Below are 8,873 nucleotides of genomic sequence, written 5' to 3'. Positions count from 1 at the left end.
ACATCTTTAATCTCAGGCCGCAAGAAGGTCGCGGTGGCTGAGTGCGTGGATCTGCCCTGCCCTTACCCTAGATATCCCCATGTCTGTGAACAAAGGACTATAAGGTGTCCTGTTACACATGTGAACAAATGAATGAATGAATGAACGCAGAGGTGCATGCACATGAGGGCCTTGTGTTGATCTCTCTGACCTGGGCTTGCCACCTGAAACAGGGCTGATAAAATCTGACTTTTCTCACCTTGGAAGTGGAGACAGCCTCTCCCTCCTGCATCTCCCCCACGTTCATTCAACAAACATTGGTCCTTGAGAGCCTGCAGATGCCACACTCAAGGAGATACATGCTCAGAGATTTTAGCCTGGAAACAGAAAAAAAAGAACCAGAACTCAAACAAGAAGGCTATTGTTTTAAAGTGACAAGTTGTAACTAAATCTCTGAAGAAAACAGGACAGAGAATGGACTTGAAATGGAAAGGGTATGGGCTTGAAGATTGCTGGTCCCTATTTGGATGATCGCGTTGCTGGGGGTTTTTTCCCCTTGTTTTCTTCTTTTTCTCTTTCTTTTTCTTTTTTCTCCTTGGTGGGGGAGTGGGGATAATTAGGTTTACTTATTTATTTAACGCAGGTACTGGGGATTGAACCCAGACGTGGTGCGTGCTAAGCATGGGTTCCACCACTGAGCTATACCCCCACACCCAACAAGTGAGCTTCTGATACCTGTTTTATATCTGATTGTGTGGGCATTCATTCTAGAACCAATCAAATAGGATGGCGCTTCCTGTATCTTGAAGTGCCTGAAAATCCCCCTGTAACAGGAGATCTCAAAGGAGAAATGCTCTGTTTACTGCTCGCAGGAAGCACCTGGCACATTCTAGTATTTTCCCTGGGACCTCTCCCGTGTGGACCCCAAGCCACTGGCCCCAAATCCAGCACACACCTCCGTCTGGTGGGTTTCTGACCTGCTTATTCACTCACGGGCACTTTATTGCTGTTATCCATCCTCTGATGATTTGCTGACGATACGATTATGTTCCCCACTCCTCAGGATGGCTCCTTTCCAGCCTTTATTGACTAACAGAAGTGAACATTCTCATTTGCTGAAGGGCTGATGGAGAGGATGCTGTGATTTGTGGCCTGCATCCCACGAAGGGCATGTCACCCCTGCCACGGGATGTGCAGACAGCCCTGCACTGCCAGCACCCTCCCCAAGCTGAGCGCCCAGAATGGATCTGCTCCCACCAGGTCATGTCCCTTCCCAGGGCAGCCTGAGTGCCGAGATTCGTGGGCACAACAATATACAGCCCAGGATGTGTCACTGCCACGTGGAAGCACCCTGCAGAGCTGTCCCAGCTACTCGGCCCCCACCCTCCAGAAGCTGCCCGCGGGGCCGGCTGAGATTGTCACTGCTGCTCCGAGTTCTGAGACTTCCACTGTCCAGTTCTCCTTCCTGTCCTTTCTCCCGGCTCAGGAGTCGGATCTGCACTGCGGTCTGCAGGTTTCCCTGCTGACCCCTACGCGTTCTCCCTTTATCCTCCCCAGGCCTGGGAAGGATTCTTCAATCTCCTGCATGCCCCTCTCACCTGGTGAACCCCCTTGGAGAGCAAGAATGTCACACCACGGAGTCTCATTCCCTGACCTGCTCCCTCCCATCCCCTGCACTGGAGGCGATGCCAGCAGTGCCTCCTGCCCATCTCAGCATCAGTTTCCAGGGAGACCTGGCCTGTGACACTTGGCACAAGAATGTGGCCTGGACACTCTTTGGGCAAACACAGGGGATCAGCTTCCCCAACTGAGCTCTCTCCCTGACTCACTTAACAAAGAACATTATTGAGTGGGCCCTTGGAGTACATTTGTGTGTCTTCAGGAAGATTCAGGTATGTGAAGTATGGAGTTAAAAGGACTTTAAGCAGAGGGGAAGCCTGTGCAAAGGCATTGAGCTTGAGGGAATATGGCCACTTGAAGGAACACAGAGAAACCCAGCTGGGGGCTCATCACCTGGGATCAGGGGACAGGAGGTGAGTGGGGGAGGTGGGCAGCAGACAGATCATGTGAGGACCAGAAGCCAGGTAAAGAGATTGGATATTTTTCTAAATGAAAAGAGAATTTTTTGACGCTGTTTTTTCATAATTTTTACATGAAATCATTCGTGTTTTAAAGACATGAAGGTGGTTTTGTCTGAATGAACTTTGCGGGGGAAAAAAAAGGAAGCCGGCAGAGCCCTTGGGTCCCATGGTTCTTGTCCGGGCACGTGAAGGGGCTTGGACCAAGCAGAGTGGATAGTGACTGGGGGCTTCAGGATAGAGTTCTCAGACTGGCTGCCTGATTGGAAGTGGGGCATGAAGGAAGGGAAAGAGATGGTGATGACTCCTGGAGGTTTGACTTTTCCTGTGCATTTGTCTTGGGTATTTTACCTTTTTTCAAAGAATAGATGTGTTTGTGCAGAGAACCATCAGCTTTAATTTGCCCTCAGAGAAGCAGTAGAGAATTGTTTTCTTGTGTATTTTAGATTTCTTTGCTTTGTTTTTCTTGGCTATTAACAGTAGATTTTGCAAGTGGTCCTTTTGCCACCCCTTTGGCGGCATTTGTGATTCCTGATTTCTGGCTCATGTCCTATTGTGTGGGCACATGTATCTAGAAGAGTTTTACATGAGAAAGTGGACTCCTGAGGTGGGAGCCCTGGGTTTGCTCCCAGTGCTACCTGAACGTGGGACAGGGGACAGGGTGGCACCTCGTGAATATTAGAGGTTTGCTTCCTGGAAGAAGTTCCTGGACACATGGAAGATTCCTGGGGCTCCTCCATGGCTTTCCCAAGAGAGGACAGTGCTGCCCCATGTCCCCTTCCTGATGAATTTCTGAGCTATTCCTGCTTAATCGTTCTCTCAAATAACAGACATGATTATCTAAACCGATCTCTACAATAAGAAGCATAAAATTGTTTGAAAGAGACTCAAGCAATAGTGATGACTCAAAGTGATCACTTCCCCCAAAGATCTTCCTTTCTCCCTAATCCCAGATGCCAAGTTTCCCACCATCAACCACAGAGTCACTTCTCCTGTGCTCCCAAAATTCACTTGGTATAAAGAGCTGCCTCACAGGCATAACCTGGTGCCAGGGCTGCGGTGGGACGGGCTAGGTAGTCCTGGGGTGGCCGTCTGGGCCACCTGATGTGGCAGGTGACACACCCCATCCCAGAGGGAGTTCATGGACAAAGAGAAATGAGCTTAGAGAGGAATCCAGCAGTTCAGGGGGCCTGGTACTGAACTGATGGTGAAGGGAGATGAGGAGAGGGCGACACCTGGTGATTTCCAACCCTGTCTTAGCTCTCTCCCTGGTGCTTGGTTGGCACCACCTGAGGCCAGCAGAGGGCAGCAATGACATGGACTTAGGGACAGTAATTGCTGCTTGTACTGTCCTGTATGAAGTTTCAAGAGCTGCCTCCCACGGTACCCCTCTTATGCCCCACAGCGTTTGTGCCCCAACAATTCTTCTTCATAACTGCTAATAAATGGCCCAGGGCTCAGATTCAGGTTGCACTGGGAAAACACCACAGAGACAGAGGATGGAGGGGCGTGAGAACTCTCCTAACAGTAGGTAAGAAGGAATTGAGGTGTTGCTGGTCCCCAGCTCTGCCTTTGATTTCTGGGAAACAGGGCAATGGGGTCTTGCAGCTGCCTGGAACCCTGTCCTCTCCTTTCCCCAGTAGCACGTGCTGGGATTCCTCAACCAGGAACCACTATGACCCCACCAGCAAAGATGGGAAATCCTTGGACTGCATCAATTTCACACATGCTGTCATAGACTCAGTCTGTCCTGACTCCAAATGTGATGAAAGAGTTAATTCACTAGTAAAGTCTGCTGTCCAGGGATAGACAAGTGTCTAGAATCAAGTCCAGGTCAGGGGTGAGGGAAGCAGGGGCAGGAGCAGATTTGCATGGAGGGCCAGCCCTCCTCTGCAGCAGGAGGAGGGGATGAGAGGTCTGGGGACCAGGCCCAGGGTTGGGGGATCAGAACACAGAGCTCTGGGGTATCTCGACCAAGGCCTGGGCTCCGCTCCTTGTCACCCTCCTCAGGGCACAGGTGAGGCTCCGGGGAAGGGACACAGGGACATCTGGCTGATCTTTTGTGTGTCTGTCCTCAGAGTGACCTGGGGCCCAGCGCTGAACTGACCGGAGTGTGTTTTTGCTCTTTGCAGGGTCCTGGGCCCAGTCTGCCCTGACTCAGCCTCCCTCGGTGTCCAGGACTCCAGGACAGACGGTCACCATCTCCTGTGCTGGAACCAGCAACGACATTGGGAGATATAACTATGTCTCCTGGTACCAACAGCTCCCAGGAACGGCCCCCAAACTCCTGATCTATGAAGGCACCAGTCGAGCCTCAGGGATCCCTGATCGCTTCTCTGGCTCCAAGTCAGGCAACACGGCCTCCCTGACCATCTCTGGGCTCCAGTCTGAGGACGAGGCTGATTATTTCTGTGCCTCATATACAACTAGTAGCACTGTGCACAGTGGTCCACGTTCATGGGGAAGTGAGACCACAACCTGCCCTGAGCTCCCTCAGGTCTTCTCCCTGAACTCAGGACCTCATTTGTTACTGCTGATTATTTTATTCTGGAAAAATTTCAAACAAAAATGAATCTTTAATGATAATACAAAGAACTGCTTCATAAACTATTTGCCAACTTGGCCAATTGTGAACATTTTGTCACATTTACATTATCTCCTTAACTCTCATTTTCTCTCTTTCTCTGTATAAGCTTATGTACCTGTATGTTTATATGCAAACATATATGTAACTAGAAAAACACAACACACACACCCTGCCCTGTGTGAAGTCGCAAAAGCTGCTGCACCGTGAGCCCCTCCTAAGAGTGATAACTAGTGATGGAGGGTCTCAGGCTTATTCTGCTCTTACAAGTCTTGTCTTGAGAGACCCTCAGCAGCCCCAGGCTTTGGCCTCAGGTCTAAGCTGTGAGCCCTTGTGGAAGATGGGGACAGAGGGATGTGTGAGCATCTATGCTAACATAAAGATTAAAAATGGGTTGGGAGGGAGGGAGAGGTGCCAGGCCCTGCTTTGGTGCCTAAGAAGTGACAATTAGGACCATGTCCTCACCCTTGATCCTCATGGCAAGGTGGGGTATCCCACACATGCACCAAAGATAATAACAGGACCATATGGGGACATCCCAAGGATGGCTCCTATCCCAGGGGACCAGCTCAGGGTCAATGCTGAGGTCCTTTCCCTCCTCGAAATGATGGGGTCAAAACAGAGCCCAGAGAATTAGGGCAGAGAGACTGCGTCTAGGATTAACTTAGGAGCAGGAGGGAAGTGGCACTGATTTCAATTGCTGTGTGTTGTCCTGTCATCAGAGTGGATTGGAGAATAAAGCCAGTGGCCAATTGACTCATGGTCCAGAGACTCCTGGGCAGGTGTATGGGCTCAGCTCCTCCTCCTCACCGGGGTCATCACTGGCTGATGCCCATTGACTGAGGGTGGATGAGGGCAGGATGCTAACCAGAAGCACAGAGGCTCTGCACAGGGAATGACTGGGAGGGAGTCCACGTCCACAATGAAACTTTTTTTAATTGTAAGTTGTCATGAATTTCTTGGAAATGAGAAACAAGGGCTGAGTTGGTATTTAAAAGGGGGAGCAGAGAAAGAGGTTCTGGACCCCCTTTCTGGTCCCCAGGCACATAGTAAACAATCTTACAGTTTGCTGGGGAAAGGGGGTGGGAAGGGATAAATTTGGGAGTTAAGGATTAAATGTTAGCCACTATATAGAAAAACAGAGGTTTTCAAGTTTCTTGTACATAGCACAGCAAACTATGTTCAATATCTTGTAATTGTAACCTTTAATGAGAAAGAATATAAAAAGGAATGTGTTTACATATATGCATGACTGGGACGTTGTGCTGTTCACCAGAAATTGACACATTGTAACTGACTGTACTTTAATTAAAAAAATAAAAAACCTCTATGGTTACTCTTCTATTACAACCAAAGTTAATAAAACATCAATTCTCTTTGAAATACAAATAAAGTAGCCGGTAGATAAAGTGATGTGAGCGGGAGGGGATTGGAGGGATCTGGGTCTGAGCTGGGAGGGGAATAAAGCGGAAGGCAGAAGAGCAGAGCTGGGGGTCAGCCCCCCCGCCGCTGCCTTCCTGGCCTTGGTGGGCGCCATCTGAGGCCACCAGGGGGCAGCAAGAGCCTGGATTTGAGAAAGTTCTTGTGTGATTTCCCTAGCCCTGGTGAAGGCACATAGCTGCTGCCTCCTAAGCTCCCACAAGGAGAGGACTTCCCTTTCCAAGAAACACCAGTAAATGTCCCCAGGCCTTTTCCTAAGAGAACCACAGAGATAGGGGACAGAGAGACAAGCGGACCATTCTGCTGAGGAGGTCAGGTGGGGCGAGGGGTGCACAACCCCAGCTCTCCTTTGATCTCAGGATGAGAAAAGATTGAATCTCTAACTAACTCCAGCACTTCTGCCCAGTCGTTACTTTTGACCCACAGAATACAAAATAATTATCGTGATTATTAGTCAACGACATCTTGACTCTATCAGATGACAGGGACAGCCAAGGATGGCTTGATTTCCAGGTCCGTCTAATGGTCACTGTGTCCTAAGTAACAAAAACATATCACACAGTATTAATATTCCTACATTGGCTCTGTGTAGAGGGATAGAGAACTATCTAGAACCAAATACAGGTCAGGGGGTGGGGAAGCAGGGGCAGGAGCAGATTTACATGGAGGCCACGCCCACCTCTGCAGCTCTGGGGGAGGGAACAAGAGAGGTCTGGGGGACAAGGACCAAGGTTGGGGGCTCAGAACACAGCGTTCTGGGGCATCTCCACCATGGCCTGAGTCCTGCTTCTTGTCACCCTCCTCACTCAGGGCACAGGTGAGCCTCTGGGGAAGGGACATGGGGACATCTGGCTGATCCTTAGCGTCTCTGTCCTCAGGGTGACCTGGGGCACAGCCCTGAACTGACCCGAGTGTGTTTTTGCTCTTTTCAGGGTCCTGGGCCCAGTCTGCCTTGACTCAGCCTCCCTTGGTGTCCGGGACTCCGGGACAGACAGTCACCATCACCTGCGCTGGAACCAGCAGTGACATCGGGGTTTACAGTGATATTTCCTGGTACCAACAGCTCCTAGGAATGGCCCCCAAACTCCTGATTTATTATGTCAGCAATTGAGCCTCGGGGATCCCTGATCGCTTCTCTGGTTCCAAGTCTGGCAACATGGCCTCCCTGACCATCTCTGGGCTCCAGTCCGAGGATGAATCTGATTATTACTGTCCCTCTTCAAGAAGCAGCAACAATGTGCACAGTGGTCCACGTTCATGGGGAAGTGAGATCACAACCTGCCCTGAGCTCACTCAGCTCTTCTCTCTTGAACTCAGGATCTCATTTGTTTTTCATGTTAGCTTTTTGGAAATAATTATATATTTAAATGAAACTGAAAAGATTTCATGAAGAACTCGTGCACAAGCATTTCCCAGGTGCACTAGTTTGTAACGCTTTCCCACAGTTGCTTTTTGGATATCCCCTCTCCTCTCTGTCTCTGCATTTGTGTGTCTAGATGCACATCCATTAACATGCGTACACGGCGCACACTCACCAACACAGAACACTTATTTTCGGAATCACTGGGGAACATCTTCTATCTGTCAGCATCCAAGCCTTCATATTCCTTCTTAAATACACTTCAGAATCCATAAGATACATCATTTGAGGTGAATAAATCAAGGGTTTTTAATATATTGACACACTGGAACACCCATGAACACCCTACCTAACAGAGTATTTTCATCCTCGTAAAACAATGACTTCATCCATCACCGTCAGTAACCTTCCCCGGTCCCTCCACCCTACAGACCACTCACGTGCTTTCGGCCAGTTCTAGATTTTTCACGAATGCAGTCATATCCTACATGGCCCTGTGTGTCTGGCTTCTGTCCCCTTTTCCAGTACTCTGTGATGGAGCTGTGGGTCCAGGGTAATCACATCTTGATAGTTTTGTTTAACCCCAATCTCTGCCCAGCTGAGTTCGGGTGGTTAATTCCACCCAGCTTTGTGGGAACACTGTGCTTTCTACATCAGTTCCATTTACAAAAACGTTGACCTGCTTCTTGAATGCGTCCTGTGAGTGAGCTGCACAGAGGCCCGTCTGGGACCTGAGTGGTTTTCTATCCCTTACGTCCCCCCGCTAAAGTCTTTCCTGTGCTATTTGCTGTCAGAATCCATGCAAGTGTGGCTCAGAGGGCAGCTCAGGCTTCATGAACTATTTTCATGTTAACTTTCCTAGCGAACCTCCCCCCACCATCTCCTCAGTCTTCCCTGGACCTTGAGTTTACTTCTCTGTCCTCCGGATCAGAAACTGTGACATTAGTTCCCCTAATCTCTTGTCCTCTTCCTGTGACAGACCTGTGTCCATGTCAAGGAGCAGGAGGACAGAGAGGACAGAAGCAAGGGGGATGCTCATCCCCTGGGTGGGAAGACAGCTTCTAAATCATAGGGAATGGTCCTTCTGCCTCCAGCAGCACTGCTGCCCAGCTGGGGACAGGGACCTGTGAGTGTCCCGCAGTGGCTCTGACACTGGAGCTCTCCTTCTCGCCTTGCCCACATCAAGGGAAGCTGTCAAGCAGCTCTTCTGTCTCAGGCTGGAGCCCTTCCACCCTCAGGCTGCCTGATTCCAGGGAAAAATGGAATTTCACCCAACCTGAGTTCAATGACCTTCCAGTCCCGGCGTCTTCCCCAGTCTCCTCTGATGATACCTTTTCTCGGTACCCAAGTAGCTCCTCCATGACTTCTGTCTGGGTTTTATAGGTGCATTTGGTGGGAGAAAAAAAATGTGTATTTACTACATGTTATGTGA

This window comes from Vicugna pacos, chromosome 32, assembly GCF_048564905.1.
Source record: "Vicugna pacos chromosome 32, VicPac4, whole genome shotgun sequence".
In the NCBI taxonomy this organism is placed as follows: domain Eukaryota; kingdom Metazoa; phylum Chordata; class Mammalia; order Artiodactyla; family Camelidae; genus Vicugna; species Vicugna pacos.
Note: the sequence above shows the minus strand (reverse complement) of the source record.